Raw genomic sequence first — 26,644 nt, 5'->3', positions numbered from 1 at the left:
AGAGTTCAAGTTTTTGTTCTGCTCCTAGATGTAACAGTTCCCTATGTTTCCCAATGAGTAGCCAGTTGTAAAGGTCCTAGTGAGAAACAGGGGGTAGGAACTGTCCTTACATGTAAGTATGTCGGTAAGTATACACAGGGCGGCAGGATGTGATTCCCATGATCCTGCAGCAATGTTACTGTTGTTACTTTTACAATCACACAAGTGGAATATAATCTCTAATAAACACACGGACATAACATATATATAAAAAAATAATACAGAATGGCAATACAGAATCTGGCATTGAAATAAAAAATACTAAGATTATTAAATAGCTAAAGATAAAAAGATGTAAACAAAAATTATTCTTAAAAAGGAAATCCACTTAAAGTGCCAGTGTTGGAGTAGGATTAAAGTGCAAATATGATTAATACTTGTAATAAATACATTTTTAAATAAAAGACTAGACATATCATATAAATAAATAAATATTTTTATTTTTATTTTAAATTAGCATGAAAGGGTAAAGCCAATGGACATAAATAACAGAGACAGACAATGATTACTGGAAACAACAATGAATAGCCAAACACAGCCCACTATAACTGTGACTCAGCTGCATGAAAACACCAGTTGCAGTCAGGAGGAGCTCTGATAAGGAATAAGCAAATGAAGGCAACTGAATGGATCGCACATCATTGAATACACAGGTGACCTAAGATATCCTATCGCCTTGCCTGATCTCATTAGCACACTGCACAACTTCCATTCATCACAGGAAAAGCTCCACAGTACACAGTGTACAGCAAGTGCACATAACAGTAACCCAGCTTACCTTGCAGAAGATTCTGGGTTGGCTAGTAGACCATACAGAAGCAGACAAAACAACACAAAAAATAAGACAAACAAAATGGAAAAGAAAATGTTAACTAGCTTGGCAACCTGCAATTCCAAAACAACCAACTACCACATGCATAGCTGGTCAGATAACACAAATCCCGCCCTTCAGTAGTTTGCAAACAAACAAAAATAAATATGCATAAATATACATAAAGCATACATCAGAAACAAACAGTGGTGTATTGTAAGTGATGTGCTTAACTACAAGATCGGCAAGAACAAAAATATTCCCTGTGTCACTGTATATATCAGCTAATGTAACAATTCAATTCATAGATGTAAGCCTGCACCAACAGATGGACAATAAACACTAAAAAGATAGATAGATAGATAGATACTTTATTGATCCCCAAGGGGAAATTCAGGTCCATAAGAAAACCTTAAACCTTAAACCTTAAACTGTCCTTAAAAACATCCCTCTACTGGCCAGGTGAATACATGGCATTCTTTGGTTATGTGATTACATAAGCGTCAGCATTCATTTGTCTTATTCACATTGTGGGCATTGTAAACCAAAACTTGTGTTCTATAGATTCATAGCCTGACGTAGTCATACTCAATTCTAGTCAGAATATGAGTCTTATACTGCTCCATTGGGACATAATTATGGGGTGTGTTTCAACCGATACAGGGGGGGGGAATGCACTCTGCACTCAATTGGATAGACCTAGCCAATCAGAGCAACGAAATTGCTTACCGTGGGGTGTAGGTCTTTTGTAAAAATTAGTGCCGTCAATAACTCCTAGCCTACAACACTCATTAGCGAAATCTAGAGATAGGTAGTAGGGTAGGCTATTAGGAAAAAACTTATAGCCTATATCCCCTCCGTTTTTTTTTTAAATAATTCTGTTGAACACTGATATACTACAAACATGTTGGGAGAGGCTGTCACAAATCCCTCGAACAGGTGGTCAATCAGAGATTTCAAACGAACGAGGGAACAGCGCTGTTTTCCCTTGATGAAAGTGAAACCAATCTCAATGTAACAGCGCTGTTTTCCCTTGATGAAAGTGAAACCAATCTCAACTTTGGCCAAAGTTTTCAGAAATAATCGTTTTCAGTGATAAAACCTCATTAAATAATATGCATTTTCCATATGGGGTCTTAAAAGCCATGCATCCTTCTAGCCACAGCATTTTTGTTTCAAACATAAGCCTAATCTAAGCGTGCTCATATGACGTGATAGACCAGGTGCTGTTGCTCACCTGTCCATCATCGTAAAGCCCGCCAATGTCGTAAAGCTCCACAATGATGCAATGCCAGACCGAACTTCCTGACCTCAAATGTTGTGGGCGGGACTAAGTTCGGATTGGCACCCAGGCTAACAGATTCACCAGTCGGTGCTGCACTGTATGGCACTCCAGCTGCACAGCAGCACACCTGCAGTGGGTTGTCAAGACGGCTGAGAGGATCATTGGCTCCCCCCTACCAAACCTCAAGCCGTCTTCTCACGCCCCAGACAATCCCTGTTCACCACCCTCCCCTCAGGCAGATTGGCAGTCTTCTCCAGCCGTAGCCTCCTTTTGGTTTACACAATGGTCACCGCGTGAATAAGGCAAATAGGAACAAAGAAAACATTCTGCTCTCCCAGGATACCAGCTTTCTTTCCTGCCGAGTCTGACCCCGCTGTCAAATCCACCTCTATTGAACAGTATAGAAATTAACATCCTTGACATGTCGAAATAGTTTGGCTGTGTTAGTTAAAATCACTGCACGAAATCAACACATGGCCTACAGAAAAATTCAGCCCACAATAAGAGGACAAGCACCTTGGGTTCGAAACAGGTGAATTAGGAGTGGTGGCCTCTTCCCACTCCCCTTAAAGTGCCAACAGGTAAAGAAAAAAAAACACCCCCTTTACAGTGTAGTGGACATACCAAGTGACCACTGGATGAATACAATTATAATATATGAAAATGTGCTTCCTTTCAAGATTGGATTTGTCCTCATTGTTTTGTGAGATTACAATGAATCACAAAAAGATTTTTAAATACCTATTTTACCAGGGGTGCCAATAATTCTTGAGGGCACTGTCAACAGGAGTGTATGAGGTGTTTTTTTGTGAAGCATGAAGTCATGTGATATGGCAAAGGCATGCTGAGGAGTCAACATATGTAATCCTAAACCCTGGACAGACGGGCTCAGTGAATGTGGAGTGGAAGGTATGCAGGTGGGTGAGCGCGTCAGAGGAGACGCTGTAGAAGGACAGAGTGCCGGCTGGCCAGTCGAGGTACACTCCTATTCTTCTAGAGCCGGAGGAGGGGACAGATACCATAGTGCGATCATCATTGTGCCAGGCAGAGTAACTGTCAGGAGAACAGTCCAGAGTCCAGGACTTGGCATTGCGCCCCACCAGGCTGTCATTATTACGCAGTTTCCTCTTGATGCTCTTATAGGCCACTGCTATACGAGCTCCATCCCCACTCCACTCAGCCTCCCAGTAACAGCGTCCAGACAGACACTCTTTACACAACATCTGAAGCCAGTCGTCAAATCTCTCTGGGTGTTCAGGATACGGCTGTTCTTCACTCACACATGTCACCCTTTTGTTCCCCTCAGAGAGAAAGAGCTTGTTATTGGCAGTGTTTGGGTCCAGACTGAGCTCACAGGCATCTGCAGAAAAATGAAAAGGAAGTCCTCATCAGAGAGTCGCAGCTGCTATGTGAACACACCAGTGGTGGACTGTCAGGACTAAAGGCCCGTTAACACCAGGAACTATAACCATACCGATAAGTGTCCACGACACTTCATGTCGCTATCGTTGGTGTGAACGGCCCTTAACTGTTTTGAAAGGTTCAGTTTAAGGAGGTCATTGTGCACATCCGAAAACAAAAGGCATTTAACTAACTAAATTAAATTAAATTAAAAAATCATAGTGTCTGACATGACATTTTATTTTTATTATTTATGCCTGCTTCTCTTTTCCTGATCGCACTCTACTCCCATTTGCTGCTACTATGCGATTTGATTGACAGAGTGAGAGAACAAGTAACGAGGGGGTGCGAACAATTGTTATCCAATCACATGTTGTTCCTTGTGAAGTGCCTTCAATTGTTTGGTTTACAGTACCCTAGCAACCATGAGAAATCATATATTTGGTTTGATTAATGGCTACATGTGTGTCATTAAATTAATTGTAATTGCCCAGCCACAAAACCCTCCACTACTGGCTCGCACATGCATGCACACACACACACACACACACACACACACACACACACACTTCAGTAAAGTGCATGCTAAAGGCATCTCATTAGCTACTAAAGAAACACCTGAGGACTTACATTTCCGCACACCTGGTCTGAGTCTGATTTCTGCACTGTGGTCCGTACTGAGGAAAAATAAAGAAAGAGTAATGTGGTATTCTAAGAACAGCACATTTCCACCACTTGAACAGGTAATCAATCTCTATCTCCAGGAGTTTTATGTTTATGAATTTCTTCAAAGCATTTTCACAAACTTCTAGAACAACAGATGAGTTTACAATACTTTTTGTATTGTAAACAAACTGTATACAACACTCTGCAAAATTACACACATTATGCATTATCGGTTTGTGTAATTTAACCAAAAAAAAAAGGAAAAAAGGAAATTATCTAATTCCATCTTCATAAATGTACATGTTCTGAGTTCTTTATTCCTCTATAACAGGAACTTAACATATCTGACAAAACAAAATAAATAACAGAAAAAACAGATGACAACTGAAATACTTAGTTGCAGCGGTAAAGAAATATTGCCTGTACATACTTAAGTGTCTCCAGTTTACAGTGAGGATCCTCCAGTCTAGCAAATAACATCTTCAGTCCTGATTCTCCCGGATGATTGTAGGTCAGATCAAGCTCTTTTAGATGAGAGGGATTTGAAGTCAGAGCTGAAGCCAAAAAAACACATCCTTTCTCTGAGATAAGACAACCAGACAGCCTGAAAAAGATAGACAGAAAGAGAGAGAGATATACAGTAGAGATATGGGAAGGATACAATTAGGGACCGTTCGTTATTTATAAACGGGGTCACCGGAGGAAAATAGGGGAGGGTCATGTCTTTTTATTCTTTGTTGAGGGGAGGGTCACCTAACTTTTTTTTGTCTAGGAGGGAGGGTCACCCATCTTTTGTATTAATGAAAACAGCAAAAAATCAAAGTGGCTTGTTTGATTGTTGATTTCTGTCGCCATATAACGTTCTCTTTCGTTCCATAGCTCTGTCAACATTGAACAATGAAAATGAGGGAGATTTCCCGGGTTTCTCACGCAAAATACGGAAAATGTCAACATTCGTCCCCATTAACGTTGGAAGGGTTGGAGCAACAAAGTAGCCTACTTTATTCACGCCTAACAGCCTATATCCATTTGGTCAACTTTATCCAGCCCTAAAAAAGCTAAATTTAACTTTGGTTTACTTGTAGTTTACCGTGTAGCCCAACTTTAAACAGTGTGCATGCTTAACACAAAGCATACTTGTGCTTCATTCATCCACACAGCCAGCTCCTAACGTTTTGACAAGCATTTCTACCAATTGACCTTGTTCCTGCCCATCTCTAGCTTTGCTGTCTCCATCCTTTCTGTTTTTGTTGTTTGCAAAAAAATATATAGTATTTATTGGTAACCAGCAACAAGTGCAATTTGTTAATCGCTGTCATTCTCTCTCCTGCCAACAAAAATGTGTTAGGCCTACGTTCCAAGTAGCAGTGCATAATTCTGCTTCATAAAGTTGAACAAATACATTTGGTCATATAAATAGCCAGTTTATGGTCTACAGTGTAGTTGGTAAGTTATGGTAGGCCAACTTGGAGTGAATATACAGGGGGAATTCTTTGTCTAGCTGAGTAGCCTGGCAGGTGCGCACATAGGCATAGCCTACGGCCGAACACCGCAAGCGCTAATGAATCTTGCTCTCACGACAACCACATCGTTAACTTAAATAGGCCTAGGTTAACATCACTCTGAGTTCGCATTCAAGCAAGCAAAACGATGATTTGAATACATCTGTTTCGCTGGAAGGGCAAGGGGTAACAATAGGACAACACAGAGACAGGCCAGAATGCAGGACTAATGTTATGAGTATTACAGTAATATGGGATATTCTACGGGAAAATATTAAAACGGCAAGACAGCAGGGAAACGTTAAAATGATAAACCCGGAAAAAGTTGGCATGTTAGGTATTTTTCGGTCCCTGTGATTATTTGTGAAATTGTGCAAACAGCCTTTTCAAGTCATTTGAGAAGGAAGGAGTGTAGCAAGCTCCCAAATTGACGCTCGTCTGAGAAATTGAGTTTTGGATAATGTTCAGCTTCGGCAGCTTTACAATGACTGAGGAAGCCTAGAGACGAGTCCATAGCAACAAGTTCATGTGTTGAATTTTTTTTATTACCGAGTGTGCTTTGTTGAATGGTCTCAATGCTTTATTGTTTTATTTCATGTGAATACTTATTAGAGGAGTAACTTTTCAAGTAGGCTAATGCAGTTGCAGGAAGTATGCATTTAGTTTCCATGCTTGTTGTGTTTCCACAACAATGTTAGGGAGTAAATCTACTGAAATGGCCACCATCTTGGTGAAGTGTGATGTGTAAGATCAGAAAGCAGAGGTTGATTTTAGGACAGTAGCATATGTTGATGTGTTATCATAGCGCGTAAGAGCGTGGGCGGAAGACATCGACAATTGGCCGGGGAGGGTCATGTCATTTTTGAAAATGCTGCTGGAGGGTCGTTGAAAATTATATTGCAGGCAGGGGAAGGTCATGCAACTTTTGATCGAAGCACTCAAAATCCCTCCGGTGATCCCGTTTATAAATAACGAACGGTCCCTTAACAACAGCAGTGGACAGTACAATTTGAACTACACTAATACCAGGATTGTATGCCCCTCCTAACACTCATGTTGTGGATCAAAACTAAACCAATAATTAAAAAAACAAAAAAATGTGTAAGTCACATTCAATTATTTTTCTGCATTAAAACACGTCAAATAAGCAGTGGAAACAGTAATTTTCATCAATCAACCACTACAGAGCTTGGCTCGGTATATGCTATAGCCCCAAATCACAAACATTAGCTAGGGACAGTGAGCCAAATGCTTCCAAATAGCATTTAATATTGTTCAAAACAGCAACAAACCAGTCAGTAGCTTGCTCCATGGCTTATTTGATGTGTTCTAAAACACCCTGGGGTCAATTTTGGGAAACCCTGGGGAATTACACTTTGAGGAAAATTAGCAAAGCTTCCCCTATTCTACCTCGCTCATAGGGAATAGCTAAATACTGAAAATCAAAAAGGACTTTCTTGTTAAAGGTGAGAATCAAGGAGGGCAAAGACGCTGTCTCTTTTCTGTCGCTGCACAATCGAGAGCACCCTGGACATACCTTTGCTAATAACATGTTGTGTATAATGTGATACGGTAGTACTATCTTTCTAAAGGGCCTTAATTTGTAAAGCGCAAACTGAAATTGTAACACCAACCTTAATATCTGCAGTTTACAGTCAGGGCTAGCCAGTTCAACGGAGAGAAGGTGAACTCCAGAATCTCCCAATTCATTGTGACTCAGGTCCAGTTCTATCAGGGAGTTGGCTGACTGTACAATACAGGCCACAATCCTGCTGGATTCAAAACTGAGATCACAGTCTTCAAGTCTGTTGCACAATAATAAAAATTCAGACCATGGGGAAAAGGTGGCTGGGCACCATGATGTTTATATTGAAAAAATATATGTATGTATTATAATAAAATGGAAAAAATGTTTTCGAGATAAACACCATCATATATAGGCCATCAAGATGCAGTCCGTAATTTGGTTTCAGCTTCAGAAAAGGTTGCTGAAATATGTGCTCAACAGCCAATTAAATTATACCCTTCTATGATGAGTGTTTATAGTTATTTTTTAATGAAAATGCAGGGATTAAGACATTGCATTTTAAACACTGGCTTCCCTCAGTAAAGTCAACAGATACAAAATGGTATAGCACATTGTTTTTAAGCTTTGCCATGTGATGTGATGTGCTGTAAATGCTTAAGATAATCTAATGATAACTGTAATGAAATCAACTAACCTCAAAATTTGCAGAGTAATGCGGAGATGTATTAGTGCTGCAGAAAGAAGCTGAAGTGCAGAATCTCCTAAGGCATTGCAACTCAGATCCAGCTGTGCCAAGGAGTTAGCAGACTGCAGAGATCTCTTCACTGTTTCACAAGACATCTTGTTCAGTTTACACCCAACAAGCCTGGTAGCCAGCAAGGGAAGACCATTTTGTTTTGTAATCATGTAGCATGTTAGTGTTCTATGTTAGTGAATGATTTCAAAACATTTTCTCAAACTTCTATAACAACAGACAACTTTGCAGTACTTTTGTTTAATCTGTACAGTATACAACACTCTGCAAAATTACACACATTATTTATTAATCTGCTATTTTAACTGATATTTATTTTTAGATAGTTCAGGCAGGCCATGGAAGACAGCAAGGGAAGACAAACTTGTTCTTTTTTACAATAATCAAATGTAGCATTAGTTCAGGCAGCCATGGATCCAAGCTAAACTGTCAAAGTCAGCTGATAGCAAAGCTGATGGCCCAGCTGACGGCTTATGGACTGCTTGATGGGTCCATCGACTTCAAGGCACCTAACCCTAACCTTAACGCTAACCCTTACTGTACTGTCCTCCCTGTGTGTATCGAACACAATTTGACAGCCAGCCTAACTCCAAGAAGAAAGGTCAGTCAGGTTTTAGCCTCCAAGCTCAGGTTTTAATGAATAATGAGTAAAACTGAAAATGACACAAAACATATGTATTCAATATTCAATATCTGAAGAAATATAAAATAAAAGAGATAAAAAAGTATCCACCAGTAGCTGAGCAGTAAACTCACAGAAGGCAGCATGGTTTTACCAAATGAAGATAGATTTATCAGAAACTACCAAATAATGTCACTACATTTACAATCTTCTTTAAGTAAGCAATTATTAAACTTACGGACAATGTTTTTCAAGGCCTTAAACATATAGGATGCAGGAACTACAACTACACTGGCTACTTAAGCTGTTTTTTTTTGCCATTTTGCGGATAGGGCAGTACACAGGGACAGGAAGCGAGTGGAAGAGAGAGAGGTAGATTCGGTAATTATTCTGACCCCACTTGAACCTGAATGCAATACAGAGGTGGCCCCTAACCGGACGATTCTCCTCCTTATTCAAGAGTCAATATTTTATATATATATATATATATATATATATATATATATTAGGGGTGTAACAGTTCATGTATTCGTATTGAACCGAAACAGTATGGGTGCCACGGTTCGGTGTATGTATTTACACAGAGAATATACAATAGTATAAAAATACATAAAACTTGTGTGCGGATTAATTAATGTAATGCGCAATTACTGTTAAGTACAAGAGTTATGAGAGTTCTTTAGCGACACGTAACACTAATCTGTAGCCTCACCTTAGCTCTGATTGGTGCCTATGTTATTTTTTTTGTCAGGTCGTCGGTCGTGTCAGTCAGTCAGAGATAGCAGCAGCACTAAGCGAGTGGTGGCGACCCACAAGATTTAGAGCAGTGTTTCTCAAAGTGTGGTCCGGGGACCACTGGTGGTCCGCAAGCTATCCCAAGTGGTCCGCGAGCAGACATGATAAAATATAATATCTTGGAAGGTTGAACCAACTTGTATGTAAATCCAAACAGTTCTGCAACATGCCAATTAAGCTATGCCAGTTTAAATCATATGAATCCTCTGACACAAAAAGGAAGGTGAGGAGGCCTATTGTGTAATATACTGTTGAAGTAGGTTTACTCTTTCTTTTAGCTAGTGGTCCGTGAGGGTTTTTTTATTGGTTAAGTGGTCCTTGGTCTGAAAGTACATTTAACGGAGTACATTTACTTGAGTACAGTACTTGAGTACAATTTTGGGGGATCTGTACTTTACTCGAGTATCATTTTTGGGGAGTACTCATGACTTTACTCAAGTACATTTGAGAGGCAAATATTGTACTCTTTACTCCACTACATTTCTATCCATAACTGTGAGTACCCGATACTTCTTCTACAAAAAAAGGAAAAAATAAAAATCTCGGAAACCCTCAATTTGTTGTTTCCCTCTCAAACGTGATTGGATTGTGCAGGCGCCACTGATTGGGACAGCCTATCAGCAATCACCTTCAGCTGTCCGCCAAAGTCAACTCCATGGTCAGATTTAGATAAGAGACGAAACCATGGACGAAACAATGGATGAAGACGCAGCAGGTCCATCCCGGGAATGTGCCAACCTGTGGCCCCACCTCGCCAGACTATTTCAATTTTCTGAACAAGTTAATGATAGTTTTCGCTTCAAGTGTTTCAATTACAAAATAGTATTTTGTATTTGAAATACATGTTTTAAACACATGTATTAGAAATACTGCCCATCCCTGGCATCATGGTAAAAAGATGAAAATGACTTGATTTTACTTTCAATTCCTTTTACATTCTCCAAGGTATTAACATTAACATTTTTCATAACTTCATGTAGCACGTTTCTGTACATAAATGTAAGCACTGTGGCAGTGGTAATGCAATATTTAGAAAATGTAGGCTACTCTTGTACTCTTGATACTCAAGTACTTTTAAAAACAAGTAATTCAGTACTTTTACTTAAGTAGACATCTGACTGTTGTACTTTTACTTGTACTTGAGTAAAATTTAGCAAAGGGTATCTGTACTTTTACTCAAGTAATGAAGCTGTGTACTCTGTCCGCCTCTGTATTCTATGTAATTTGCACTTTCAGAAATAAGAGATGTTGTAGGCTTATTTTCAGTTTTATGGCTGATTGTCTTATTTTGTTTTGTTAAATGGAGTCTGGGTACTTATTGTACTGTTTAGCCTACATCTTACACACTTCAGGCTGTTGCAGATAGCTCAGGGAAGAGACTGTATGACACTAGGTGGTAGCCTATAGCCTGAGGCAGACATGCACAATAAAAAAAAAATTGCTTTCTGCATTTTTGTTTTGCTTTTCCCTCAATTGTACCAAACTCGTACCGAACCGTGCTAACTAATTACTTGAGTGGAAAACAAGGTGTGAACTGACTCCTTATTCATAGCAAAGAATAGCACAGAAATTAAAATGGTGACACAGAAACTCACCGTGCCTTTCTGAAGCATGCCAGAGCTGGGATCAGTCTCCTGCGTCCCTCATCTGACGTGTTGTATTTCTTCAGATCAAATTCATCCTGCACCTCCTCAGTCATCAGAAGCATGTGGGCCAGTGCTGAACAGTGGGCAGGAGACAACTTCTTTTTGAAGCCATTTGGCGATTTCAGGTTCTGCTGAATTTCTCCATGTATGGAATTATCATTCACTTCAGATAAGCACTGCAAAAGACTGATGCATCTTTCAGGAGAGAGATTCTCCTTGTTGAGCTCCTTAATGTGCTGACAGATTTGCGTGATGCTCTCTGTGGTCTTGTGTGTGCGGTTCAAGAGACCTTCCAGAAGTCTCTGATTTTTCTCCAGTAATATGCCCATAAGAAAGCGAAGGAAAAGATCCAGGTGTCCAGTCCTGCTTTCCAAAACATTGGTCACTGCCAACTTGAGTGACTCTTCCAAGCAGAAAAATGTCCCCAAGGTCTCCATCTGATAACTGTAGGAGACAAAGACATGAAGTGCTGCCAGAAACTCCTGGATGCTCAGATGCACAAAGCAGTAGACCTTCTTCTGGTTGAACACAGATTCCTCTTTGAAGATCTCAGTGCACATGCCAGAGTACACGGAGGCTTCACTGACATCAATGCCACACTCTCTCAGGTCTTCCTCATAAAACATGACATTGCCATTGTGTAGATTCTTGAAAGCCAATTTTGCCAACTTCAGTATAACATCATGTGAATACAGGAGATGCTCTCTATTTATCTGTTTCCCACGTTGATACTTCTGGTCCTTTCTGATGGCCTGGATGAGCAAGAAGTGTATGAACATCTCAGTCAGAGTTTTGGGTATTGCCTGGGTGTTGTCCTGTTCCAGCATCTGCTGAAGTACAGTGGCTGCAATCCAACAGAAGACTGGAATGTGGCACATGATGTGGAGACTCCTGGATGCCTTAATGTGTGAGATTATTCTGTTGGCCTGACTCTCATCACTGATTCTCTTCCTGAAGTACTCTTCCTTCTGTGGGTCATTGAATCCTCGTACTTCTGTTACCTGGTCGATATACTGAGCAGGAATTTGACTGGCTGCTGCTGGCCGTGAAGTTATCCAGATGAGTGCAGAGGGAAGCAGAGTTCCCTGAAATAGGCTCATCAGCAGAACATCCAAAGATGTTGTGTTATTTACATCAGTCAACAACATGTCCGACTGACTGAAAATTTAGAAATATCCGACTCTCATCCAAACCATCAAAGATGAACACAACCTGACAGTTTTTGTATCCTTCACCATCATTCAGCTCCTTCAACTCAGGGTAGAAGTCAAGCAGGAGACTGTGAAGACTATACTGATCACCCCTGACCAAATTCAGTCCACGGAAAGACAGTGGAAATATGAAGTGTACATCCTGATTGGCTACACCATCTGTCCAGTCAAGAATGAACTTCTGAACTGAGACTGTTTTTCCAATACCAGCAACGCCTTTTGTCATCACAGATCTGATGTGCTTCTTTTGTCCAGGTAAGGCCTTGAAGATGTCATTGCAGTTGATTTTTGTGTCTTCTGTGGTTTGTGCTCTGGATGCTGACTCTACCTGCCAAACCTCATGTTCCTTATTCACCCCTTCACTCTCTCCTTCTGTGATGTAGAGCTCTGTGTATATCTTATTGAGGAGTATCTCAGCTCCTGGTTTGATAATGCCTTCAGATATGTTCTCAAACCTCCTCTTTAGACTGGCTTTGTGGTTCTCTACAACTCTCCTCAGACCTTCATTGTCTGTTTGTCAACAATAAAAAAGAAGAACAAAAAAATAAACCTAAATAAGTGTCATATTGATGTTTATGTGTTCAAATGTACAGTAGCAATGTAGCAATATACAGTATGCAAGACAAGGCAGGTCATTTCATACTCAAGACAAGTCAATGTGCTTTACATCATCTGAGACCAAAGTTATATATAAAATGAGTAAGAGCATAAGTGACCCAATCTGTAAACATAAAAATACATATGCTAAAAGGATATGTAGAAATGTAAGAAATAGAACAATGGAAAAAAGAAATACAAATGCATAAGTCACTATATATAAAATGCAACATTGATAAAGATGTTCATCACTTGCCTCCACTGACATTCGATTGAAGTGAGTGGGACTTGTATCTCTTTCCACACTGGGGACAGGCTTGGTCTCCTGGTAGTCTAGGATGCTCCCAGTAGCTGCTGATGCAATGCCTGCAGAAACTGTGTCCACAGGCGGTGATGACTGGGTCCCTCAGTATATCATGCTCACACACTCTACTCCTGGACTGATTCTGGGTCAGATCAACCCTTAATCTGCAGGTATGTCAGCCACAGAGCACTTAGACAACTTATTAAGACACTGAGGAACATGATACTGAGGAACAAGCTGATTAAAATGTGTGATATTCTATTCTGAAAGCAAACAGATGAAGTCCAGATGAACCATAAATGATTCCTATCAGCATATGCCATTGTTTTCCATAACAAAAGTGTATGTGTGTGTGTCTGCATGTGTGTGTGTGTGTGTGTGTGTGTGTGTGTGTGTGTGTGTGTGTGTGTGTGTGTGTGTAAAATTGCAGACTGATAACTACTCACTTTAGACCTGATGGTGTTGGCTCATTGCTGAATTTGGGAGGGTAATCCATGGACTGATCACTCTTTACACAGCTGGGCACTGGACATGGAGGTCTGTGTGTCTGTGGTCTAGTTACATAAGGAGACACAAGAAACATAGTGTGTGTGTGTGTGTCTGTGAGTGTGTGTGTGTGTGTGTGTCTGCGAGTGTGTGTGTGCATGTGAGTGTGTGTCTGTGTGTGTGTATGTGTGTGTGTGTGTGTGTGTCCGCGAGTGTGTGTGTACATGTGAGTGTGTGTCTTTGTATGTGTGCGTGTGCCAGTGTTGTGCGGGTATAGTCACAAGCGGCCCGCGGTCGCCCGATATTTTAATCAACTCGACTGCAACTCGGACCGCAAACATTAATTAGCACAAAATTACACGAGACCCGCGATCCGACCCGCTTATTTACAAAATGTGTGCTTTTGGTTATAGCCTACCATGCAGTGTGACAGTAGGCCATTTCTGTAAAACAAACTAATTTATTTGCGAAATGTTATGCAGTAGAACTACATATATGCAGGACATAATGTTTGCGCAGGAGAGAGAATGAGAATAAGAGTGCAAGCACGCACTCAACCAGCAAAGGATAAGCTAAACAGTAACACAAGATTTCAAAGCCATTGACATACATTTTTCTTTCGAAAACAGAAATGGTGAAGGCAGCAAGGTAGGCAAGAGAGATACATTGCTGGTCAAAACGTTAGCATAAGAACTGGTTGGCCGAAGCACAAAGCTTTACTGAAGCACATACACTGTTTAAAGTCATAGACACAATGAACCAAAGTAACTTTTATGCATGTGCAAACCTATATGGCTTATACATACCAGTAGATATGGCTGTGTAGCCTGTGTACCATATCATTTATGCCTGCAGGTGCCTGCTTACTAGCCTAGAAATCTACAGTAGATAGATGCACCCTATAGCTACAGCAATGTGGGTCTGGCTACCTGCTCACGGCTGTAGGCTAAAAGTTTAACATGGGCAGGTGGCAAAGTATCAGCATTATTTTACTGAGCGACTTGTCAATAGGTCTTGTACCTAGTCTAAAAAAGCTGTTCCAGGTCAGTATATAAAGCTATCTATTGCTTGCATGAGGTCTGGGAATTGCACTTACTCGGTTTGGCTGGGAGGGCTTAGTCTACCAGTGCCGCGTTTGTGACGAGTTACTGTATGTTGGTCGTGCCTGTTTTGTGGCTGTCATACTTTTAAATGGCTTCGCAAGAAGTAGGCCTACATAGAACATAACTTGCACTACTGTGATCTTCTTTAAGATCCTTTCCAAATATTTCCCATATATCGCTTTTCCTAGAGGGGTGTCTTATTATTTTAACTTCTCGCGTCTTCAGCTTCTTTACCGTCTCCATCTCTACCTCTCCACCTATGTGGCAAGTAGGTCTACTATATGCTTCAACCAATAATATCTTTGAAAAGCAGTTATGAGTTAAATATTGATGCTAGCCTTCTCATGATTCTTTAAGTATTTTTTAAAAATATACATATTTAATTCATTTTAACTGACCTGCCCGCAAATGACCCGAATATCATTAAAATATTTTTGATATGACTCATAAGGTGACTGCTTAATTTCGGGCAGACCGCACAACACTGGCGTGTGCGTGTGTGTGTGTGTTTATGTGAATTACTCACTTGAGATCTGATGGTGTTGGTACATTGCTGAATTTGGGAGGGTAATCCATGGACCTATCACTCTTCATAGACACACAGCTGGGCACTGGAGATGGAGGTCTGTGTATCTCTGGTCTAAAAAGACACGGACACAAAAACATATTAATCAATCATCATAATTATTTATATGGATCATGGACTTACATCAATGTGTGTGTGTGTGAGTGCAGAATTGCAGACTGATAACTACTCACTTTAGACCTGATGGAACTGGTTCACTGCTGAAGTCGGGCATATCACCAGGCTTGGACCGATAACTCTTCATGGACACACAGCTGGACACTGTTGATGGAGTTCTGTGTGTATGTGGTCTGGTTACATAAGGAGAGACAAAAAAACAAAGATGTGAAGTAACTAAGTAGAAATACTTAAGTATGAATGGGGAGTATATGTACTTTACTTTAGTTTGTATTTTCCTTCCTACTTTTATTTTTACTTGACTACATTTTAAAAATTAAAGCTAAACTTTTACTCCACTACATTTTCATTAGTAACATTAACTACAAAGTAGCCAAAACAAATGTGCAATTGAAAACAAAAAAACACAGTTCCCATTCAGCATGTTAGATTGTTGCTGACCTGATGTCACTATGTGACACAGCAATGAATGAAGATAGTGACAGAGTTAAGGCTAAGCAAATATAGCTATGTATAGTATGTGTGTGCATGCTGGTGTGTGTCTGCGAGTGTGTGTGTGTGTGTGTGTGTGTGTGTGTGTGTGTGTGTGTGTGTGCATGCGAGTGTGTGTCTGTGTGTGTGTGTGTGTGTGTGTGTGTGTGTGTGTGTGTGTGTGTGTGTGTGTGTGTTCATGTGAATTACTCACTTGAGATCTGATGGTGTTGACACATTGCTGAATTTGGGAGGGTAATCCATGGACCTATCACTCTTCATAGACACACAGCTGGGCACTGGAGATGGAGGTCTGTTTGTCTGTGGTCTAAAAACACACAGACACAAAACATATTAATCACCCATCAGAATTATTTCTATGGATTATGGACTTACATCAATGTGTGTGTGTGTGTGCAGAATTGCAGACTGATAACTACTCATTTTACACCTGATGGAACTGGTTCACTGCTGAAGTCGGGCATATCACACACACACACAGCTGGACACTGTTGGAGTTCTGTGTGTATGTGGTCTGGTTACATAAGGAGACACAAGAAACCAGATAGATAGAGATAGATAGATAGATATTTATTGATCCCCACAGTTTAAAAACTCAACTTGTCAGAGGGTGGAATTTTGTTCTTTACTGTTGATTTCATTGGATACAGTTTACATCCCCATTAATTAGAATACAGATTAAACTATTATATTCAATTTCAAGTTGTACTGGGATTCAGTCCCAAATTAATTAATTCAATTTCAAAACATACTATTCGAATTCGGGTTTTCAATACAATTGTTCAAATTCAGCAATTCAAATGAAAATACTAAATGTTCAGATTAAGTTTGAAGTGGAACAAGTTTTACTCCATATCCTTTTCCTTGCTGTTGATTGCACTGAATAGTTTCTAAAATGGATAGTTCAGGTCCTTGATTATGATTAGCTGAATTGCGTTCAATGTCGTTGTAAGATCCAGCACAAATATACACCTATACCGCATTTTGTTCTATATCACCGCGCAAACACAACTTGGTACAAAAGTTAGAGTAGGTGCATCTCCACGTTTGCTTTTGATGGAGGAAATATATTTCTTGGTGGAAGAATGATTATCTATGAATAAATCCTTACATTTATCTTCGCTGTGCCTTTATTTTATGACACCTTGCCAGATATATGAAGTAACCATTTTAGAAAAGCAATAAGCCACTCGAGTCCATAGGTTACACTGATTTTAGAACAGCTAAGTGGAGGTTTAGACACTTTCGCTTGTGCGTCGTTCCTAACAATTGACCCTTAGCCATTGTAAAATCAGTGTAACCCAGAGGTGGACTAGCCATCTGGCATACCGGGCATTTTCCCGGTGGGCCGACGCACCTTTTGGGCCGATTGAATAGGCCATATAATTTCATTTGTTTAGGCAACGATTGGTACACAGGAATGACAGTAAGCGGCCCATTTGTTCATTTTCTACACTGACACTGGACTGATCCAATAACAGGCCTTGTCAGGCTCCCCCTTTCCCATGTTGGCTCAGAGCCAGGATTCTGTGAGCGCATCAAAATGGGTAATCGATGTAGCCTACATATGGGACAATATTCTTCCCTCATTCTAAAGTCATATGTTGAAACACTTTCGATTGGATGGACCACCTGCTCATAATCACTCACTCTGATTTAGAGGGTGGTGATTCACCGCTGAAGTCGGGACGATCACTCATGGAGTCATCACTGTCCAAGCTGGGCGCCGGAGATGGAGATTTTTGTTTATCTGATCTGGTGAAAGAAAACACAATCAACACAACCTTTAGTTTTTTCCCAGGATGAATGAAACAATTCACATCCAAACTCAGCTACAGTTTAAAAAGTGAAAATCACATCAATCTGGCCCATAATCACTCATTTGTGATTTGCACCCCCCCGGTAAAAAATGAAAATGCAATATTATTCTGCTTTATTCGCCTCTATCTTCAGTTAAGATGTTCATAACTGCACCAAATTTTATGTGTATGATTGACCTGGCATTCTCTGGGGGTATGCCAAGTTTCTTAGAATTTCATCCATGGGGGGGTCTAAAAAAAATAGGTTTTGTGTACATTTAGTGACTGTACACTCATTGGCCTGTAGATGGCGGTGCACACATATACACATGCACACACACACAGGCACCCACATACTATCGGTATTAGAACGGCCGATACATAATTACAAATTTAGTAGCATTAAAAGAAAGCCAAAATAAATATTCATCATCATCATCATGGCTGCATTTCCAGTATTGGCGATAAGTAGTCGTTTGTCCACTAGATGGCGCATCGTTGCAGTGAGACGTAATTTTGTTGAAAGTTAAAAGTGGGTTGGAAAAACAATGGACGCTTCCTACAAGGACTAGTTTACCGCAGAGAACGTCTAATAAGAATAGGATGATGTTCACATGAAATGTAATTCCCATTTCTTCTTGAAGCCGAAATAAATCTGAGGATGTTTATCGGACATGCTTGGTTTTTACTGCAGGTAGGCCTACGTTAATCTTATAATATCAATAAGGACCTAGGTAATGTTACCGTTAGCGTTGGTTGAGTGATGGAGGCCAATTTGATTGATTGCATTTGTAGAAAACTATAAATGCGGTTATACCAAGCAAATTGATAGCAGCACTGTAATTGTATCTTTCGACTGTCATTTGTTGCACGTGCTACAAAAATCATTCTGTGCAATGGAAGATTTACCAACGTCACACCGGTCTGATACAGTTTTGCCTATACATGCGTGAGACTGAGACGCCTGTTTATTTTGTTTTAAGTGCGTGCAGGGTGTGAGAGGGGAATCGATGTGCTTTGATTCCAGCTTGGTAGTTGTAGTCTGTGAAATTAAAAAGCACGTGTGTGTGAAGTATCCAAACAATGACACCTTAATTTCATTATGGCTGCTTTAGCAACACACCTTAAGCTACTGTGTAGTGGGTCCCATTTAGAAGTGGCTACTTCATTCACGCTTTCCTTGACTCATGGAGCTGCGTGAATTTTATTACAACTTTTCGCCACGGTATGGCAGTTTAAGTCCGCTTGATACTGTAGGCGTAAGCCATTGGTTTCCAAAGGATATTTTATTTGTGTCGCCAGCATAGCCTATTGACAATTTATGTTGTAAATAGGCCTACCTGTAGCTTAGGGAAGCTAACAGCTTTCTATTAGGATCTAGTTTGTTAGTTACAGTTTTGTCATAACTCCCTGATGCATTTTTGCATTTAGAATAGCCAGAGCGTGGATATCTCAATCGGAAAATTAAACAATATCGGGTGCCTATGGACTAGGCTGGGTGAACCCAGCCTGATCTGCCCACTATTTATTTTTTGATTTCTTAAAAGATTGAGCTTGGTCTGGTGAAAGCCAGACTAGCCATGGACCTCAGTTAGGCCTACACAATGCAAGGGAACATGAATCATTTTATATTTGCACGAACAATAACGGACAACAGCTCTTAAACTTTGTCCTGTTAAAATGTGTATGAACAGTCTAGCGACGCATTTCATCAAGGCCTATTTGGACATGTCTGTTATTTGCACCACTAGTTAGATGTAAAACAGCATTTCGTTTCAGACTACTGTTACTTAATTTGTGCATTAACAATAACGTTTCAGACTACTGTTACTTAATTTGTGCATTGACAATAAAGTATTACATGAACTAAAGATGATGTTGTATAAAATTATCCTATGGGTTGTAGACATCATGATGAGAGAACGAGTTTGAAACTGTAAAGCATGTATTCATATAACCTTAATCATAATCAAGTAATACACTGAAGTTATTCCTAACCATAATACTCCTATAACATTTTAAATAACAAGTTTAACTAATACTATTAACATACTGAAGCTATTCTACCAGAATTCCCCCTACGTGCGCTCTGTATCCCTATGTCTCTGTTTGCTGCCCTGTGTCTCATTTTGTTGCACTGTGTCTCATGTTGCCTTAGCCTAGGCCTTTTGAGTCGGCCTTGAAGCTGCAAGATACCGCATACACAGGGCGAGCTCTACTCATAACAACCAGTAGGAGAGTGCAGGGGGGCGAACGATATTTAACCCATGCACAATGTATGACCTGTGATCACTCTATACTGTACACCCCTGAACTTTCCATAAACTTAAGGTGAAAAGTTCGTTCGGGGTAGTGTTGTGTCAGCATTTTGGAGGGGTATAAGTAAGAGAGTTCTACCTTTGTTCGGGAGTGCGATCGTGCGATCCACTCAGGCTTTGCGCTATGTAGTCATTAAAGGAATTTTTGCACGGAACTCTGCCGGACTTTTGCGCCTTCTTTTTGGGACAAGTTTTTGACTTCAGCACTTATAATGGTGTATTTTTGTTACGTTGTGGGCAAGATGTTTGGACTTAATTTCTGGCCCGAGTCTGAATATCTGCCACGACAATGACTAAAATCTTATGTAGAAGAAGAAACATTCACAAAAAATCCATTCATCCAAAAATGACCTTTGTTTTTGATAGCTGTTGAAAACGGCATGGAACTGACAGAGATGTTTTTGTTTATAAATAAATAAATAAATAAACATTATGCTGATACCTTTTGCTTTTCCCAAATACAATGTAGCCTACAGGTGTAAGTGACCTTTCATCAATCCAGTTGCAATGGATGAACTGTGATGAACTGCCCTACTTGTGATTGTTTAGAGATTTTAAAGGTTTTATAACAATGCTACATCTTGAGCGCATCAAAATGGGTAATCGATGTAGCCTACATATGGGACAATATTCTTCCCTCATTCTAAAGTCATATGTTGAAACACTTTCGATTGGATGGGCCACCTGCTCATAATCACTCACTCTACAATGTTATATATAACAATGCTACATCTTCTTTGGCTATTCTACAATCTATTCACCTTTTCAGCACCAGTAGGCTACTTTCTGTGCAGCCGCACACAAACACTCAGGCATGCCAAACAAGCATACACAAAAGTTTCAAGAGTGGGGGATGGAGTAAAATATGGAGACAAATTGAAGTGTGATTTATTTTCACGGAACGGATGTACAGGACTGAGCGGCGGTCATATTGTGTACCGCTATGCGGTACATCTAGTTTTTCGCGGTGTCACTTAAGAACACGTTTGAAGATAAGAAAGAAGTCGAGTAAGAAAGAGAGGAAATGTGTAGGCTTAGATTTTGATGCAGTAGGCTACAGACTAAACCACATGTTGCTTTCTCTGCTTTTTACCTCATAGGCCTAATAAAATATTCACTTAGCAAAGATAATGTCAAACTATTCTGGCAACGTCTCGTTTCATAACTCGATTGCATTTTTGTCCGCTTTTCATCACATTATTATGACCATTAAATGTAGGCTATTTTGCACGCTAAAATCTGATTCATCACAGGTAAACACAATAAAGAATGGGAACGTAAGTTGGATTATGTATTCTAAGTTGTAATTCCACTGTATGTCCTGTTGATGACCTCAGTGAGAAGTGCTGTTAAGACGCTCTTAGCCGGTAACGAGTACTCTGGAGCACTCGTAGATCTACGAGTGTTTTCACGACGCTCTTAAGCTACGATGGTTTCAGGAAACAGTCGGCAAATCTTAAGACGTTCGTAAGAGGGACTTTACGCTTTACGAGGCTTAAGATGCTTTCGGGGAACTGGGCCCTGAAAAGGTAGCTGACTGCTGATGAGCTTGCGCTCACAATGTTGAAGACCATGTGAGGATGGAGAAAGAAGGTATAGATTTAGGTGGCGTGCGTAGGGAGGTGTAGACTGCCACTAAAACACTGTGAAATAGACTTGTTATGTTGATTTTTATATGTTGTTGTCCCAGGCATATGTGGTTTTACCAACCGGAACGGGTGGGAGGTTGTGCTTAGTAGGCCGTCGTATGCAAACACACAGTGCAGGGGTATGGGACGAAGAGACCCCAGAAGAGTTTCACAGTTTTCTGGGATTGATCATTGACATGGGACTTAACTTCCCTCCCTAATATCCATTGCTACTGGGGAACCAAGTCTCTGAAGGGATCAGGGAGCGTTGACCAAATGAGAAATACATATTGTGTACACTTTTTCTCCATTGACATTGCTGTTGTCAGTAGTTTCTTATTATTTCAAGTTTGGCAATGCAGAATCTGGTGTTGAACCTAGGTTTGGTAGCTACAGCCAGAAAGACTTTGGCGAAAATCTATCACAACAGCTGGCAGGCATTTCCGTCAAAATTTCAGCCTCGCCTTCAGCTGCTCCAACTACTACTCTGTCGTCTTTTCATCAAGTACATATTCCTGTACAGCAGGAGCCAAAGAAAAATTGTTCGCTTTGTTATAAAAACAATACATAATAACACTAAAGTAGCTTGTATGGCCTGGAGTTTAGCGGTAGGTGACTGTTTTTTTGGTAAACAAAATTGCAGATTTGGCATTCTACAGAAGGGGATGCGTTTCGTTATGAGTCATAGGTCTTCTGTGTTTAACCTTCAGGTTCCCCACCTCACCTTTCCCTACCCTCCTCTGTGTGTGTGTGTGTGTGTGTGTGTGTGTGTGTGTGTGTGTGTGAATATGTGTGTATGTGTTTATTCTCAACAGGCTTGTTCTATGTAATCCACTTTCAAATGTTTAGACACATTGATTTTTGAGTGATGTTGAAGTTGATTGTATTCCTAGCTTTTCATAAATAATACATTTTATAGATGTATATCATTTTCATATTACACTAATTTATATAAGGAAGTTGTATCTGTTGAATCAAATGTATTTTATGTCTCTATTCAGAATTGATCTTCAATAAGTATACAGTATACTTACTTCCTGTATTACTGGTAAGGTACATGTTTTTCTTTTATATATCATTATTGTTGACTGTAGCATTTGCTTATATACAAATAAATGGTTTATTCTTATGGACCAAATAAATCTAAACCATTGTGTCTGACTTCATTATTAGTTTTTATGCATGCTTTTATGTTTTTGGTGAGAAAGAGAATGTGAATTCTGTCAACATTCTAAATCCCGTTTCCTGCATTTTTTTACACTTATCACTTAATTTATCATAACTTTTGAAAGGTTAATGATATTCCAATTCAGTCTTTTTTGTTAAATAGCCCACAACTTGCTGAACATGTCATACACTCTATATTTTTCTCTATCTTGTATAGAAATATGATGAAAATTCATTTTTATGCGAATGAAATTCAATTTTTACGAATTTCGGTATACATTTGGAGAGGATTTTCAAAGACCGTTCATTACTATATCAATATTACCATATGTATTTTACATAATTTGATAGAAATGACCCTTCTGATTACAATGGTATGTATATCCCATTGATGGTATGTATTATACTCAAGAAATAAGGTTTTTTGTGTAAGGAGGTCATCCAGCACCAAAAATGGAATGTTCGGCACGGGCACGAATTGTGTTCACCTTCCGCCTTGTTTGGTTAACAGTATAATTATAGTTTTTTTCTGATTGCTTAAGCACATTTTTTGTAACTATGGCCTTTTTTAGTAAAAAACTACACACAAATAGGAAAACCTTTCACCCAATCAGCAAAACATTGTAGTTCTCTTGCAAAAGCTAACACACCTTGCTTAACTCTTCACACCTTCGCAAAAATGGTGTTTTCGTATCAAACAGTAAACACAAGCCATCACAATAATAAGCACACAATGTGCCAACTACACACTGATGGTATGAATAAAAAACACATCTGGCTTTTGCTTTCTCTGTAGACAAGGTAGACAATGTCAGTTTGAGGTCATACTTTTGTCATAGTTCTGTAAACATACAGGGATCCAAACTTCAAGTACTGGTGTTTATTTACACACATCAAAACAAACACAAGTGTGTTTTTCCAAGTCAAAACACAAAATAGCAATTTCACTGAGACAAAAAAAATCAGTCTACATCGGGTCGTCTCTCTCAAAATCCTGTCAACATCACATGCAATGTCATAGTCCAAGGCACCAGGGCAAATATATTCTGGAATGCCGTATCCAGGCCTGACATTACAATATCCCCACATGTAGACTGATTTCTTTGCCTGTAAAAGGGCTATTTCTTACTCTTCTTACCCTTCCTTATCCCCCTCCTCGTCCTCCTCTTGCTCCTCCTTGTCCTCTTCCTCTAACTTCACCTCCTTGTCCTTGTCATTCTCTCCCTCTCACTTCTTCACCTCTGCATCCTCTTCCTCCTCTTCCTCCTACTTCTTCACCTCCACGTCCTATTCTTCAGCCTCCTCTAATTCTTACTCTTCTCACTCTTCCTGCTCCCTCCATTGTACTCATTGTACATTCCTGTGGCTCATTTATAGTGCTTAGCTGATTGCAAAGTGAACTAATTATCTAAAACAGTTTTCACATGAGAAAGTGTGCCAGAAAGTTGGCAAAATAGCGTAAATAATAAGTTTCCACCTGGTTGGCAATTATGCCCAAAAATCCATCTGAAACATGTGACATGACCTCTAGTGTTCAACATAAAGAATTGCATTTATTTACAGAGAGATCGGTGACATCCGGCCACATACAGTAGAGGAGTTTTTTGTTTTCAAAGATGAAAATGCTGGACTGCAAAAAAAATGCAAGGAGGAGCTTCACAAGCTCACCGGAATGCCTATTGGAATAGATGGGTGACAGTGTTTTTTAGAAATGTGCCCAAAGCTGGTGGAAAGTAGGCGTAATTGTTGGCCTGGTAGGATACCAAAGCAGTTACAGTATGTGTTGCATTTTACTGTGCAAAATAAGAAGGCTGAACATTTGGCATATATTCTGTAGCCATGGCAACCTGACCACAGACCCTTGTGACAGGAAATGCTGAGGGGATGTCAGTGTGCCTGCGTTGTTTTTTATATATGAGGTAAAAAATCCTTCGTTACATATTGAGAAATCTCTAGTGTATTTATTTACACTGTTTAAACACTTTCTTAAACCCTTAAGCCTTAGTATTGAACAAACAACCCTTATGCCTTCAGCATTCGACATGCAACAACATTCAAAAAGGAATAATAATGAATATGATAACCAGACTTATATTGTATGACTCTATTGAGCATTTCTTCACCATCATGAATGTCATCCATCCAATCACAAGGGTGTGGGGTTGGGGTGAAGATATAGGCTATAGCTATATATGTTATAGGTATGCTACTGGCTCATATTTATGATACAAAAAACAAAATGTTCTGTTATGCATCTCACCTTAGTTTCCAGTGTTGCAGACCTGGTTCAACCGTTCAATAAAGTCCTACATATGCACAGAGACAGAGCAGTTCCATGTAGGTGGCGAGACCCACTCTTTTCCTGTCAACAGCCAAAGGGGAGGAGCAGAATTATTTTCATCAAACAAACAGTTGTCTTACAGCTATGGTGAGATGTTAGTGTGAATTAATAGTTTTGAATTGGAGTAAGAGTAAGAAATGCTCCTGAAATGGATAGAGATATGTTTAGAGTAATTGTCATTGTAAAATCAGAAAAGATAACAAGTAAAAGATAAACTAAACTAACCAAAAAACTCAACAGTTAGCTTTTGCATGTTTGAAGGCATTTGACCCCATGTAGCCATGATACCCTCACCATGTACAGGATATCATCTCTGTTGAGGAGTGTGTAATAATGGGCTAAAACTGTCAGAATAGAAAATCCAAACAGCTGGTAAAATGCTGAAGTATCAGCTGTGATAGGCAGCCTTGCTGGGTGGCAGAGGCAGGAGATAATACCCAACATGACTAGTTACAGTAACATGTGAATGAGTTCTACTGAACTCTCAAGAAATAAGATAATATCCCTCAGCCACCCCATCTTGGGATTATTATGGGAGATGTCATGACACAGTCTGACCACTAAGAGGTAGTGACGTAAAATGCTGCTGTACCCAACATGACTCTAGTTACAGTTTTTCTCTATCGTTTTGATGCTTGTGTCAACTCTGACATCACCTCCTCGAAACAGTTAACACCTGTGTCTGAACAAAAGCACTCTGGCTAAAATGACTTTCTCTTTCAAAACACTTAAAACATGCAGTAAAAGCAAATCTTGCTTTCAAACAAAACATCCTGTCATCAAATAACTGTGTGATTTCAATCAATCATTACACACTGGACAACAAAATGCAAAATCTAATGAGCATTTCATTTTTGCTATGTCTGTTCCTTTTTTTTCTGGTATCAGAAAAAAACTGAAAGGACTAAATAAAAAAAACTGGATAGGACTGGATAAAAACAATAATTGTATTTATTCCTCCCAACATGTAACTGTCATTGCCATGTAAGACATACAGTTAGCCCCTAGACAAGACAAATTTCATTGAACTACAACTTGTAATTTTTCATCAAAATAGACCTACAGTAAACACCTTCTGTACTGTTTTCTTCACCAAATAGGCGGTACAATAATTTATCTAAATGTGCCTTAGATCCATACTTGCAAATAGCAACACAGAACAGACATGGTATCTCTTACGGATAATGAATGATTGCTGATTGAAAAATTGTGCAAAGTGGTTTCACACAGGTGTATCAGAGATTCAGACTTGTGCAAGGAATCTATACCACCTGTGAAAATATGTTTTCCTTTTGTTTAGCACGGGGAAACCGATACAGTTTGGGAACTTTGAATGACATCTGTGTTAACTGTTTTGCAAAAGGGTGTTAGAACTGTGTGAACCCAATGAAAATGTGTGAACACATTCGCAAGATATGACTTCTGGTGTGCAAAGAAAGTCTTAAT

At 39.6% G+C, this 26,644-nt stretch overlaps 1 pseudogene; it reads right to left on the bottom strand.

The window, feature by feature from the left end:
• Positions 1–462: 462 nt before the first annotated feature.
• On the bottom strand, positions 463–25,783 carry LOC143122932 (NACHT, LRR and PYD domains-containing protein 3-like; annotated as a pseudogene).
• Positions 25,784–26,644: the final 861 nt, after the last annotated feature.

Source organism: Alosa pseudoharengus, unplaced genomic scaffold (assembly GCF_046254945.1).
Source record: "Alosa pseudoharengus isolate Yale_2024_CS ecotype anadromous, Long Island Sound unplaced genomic scaffold, YU_APseudo_1.1 YU_APseudo_1.1_scf_1, whole genome shotgun sequence".
Lineage (NCBI taxonomy): Eukaryota > Metazoa > Chordata > Actinopteri > Clupeiformes > Clupeidae > Alosa > Alosa pseudoharengus.
The sequence above is the reverse complement of the archived record's forward strand: the minus strand, read 5'-3'. Positions and strand labels throughout refer to the sequence as shown.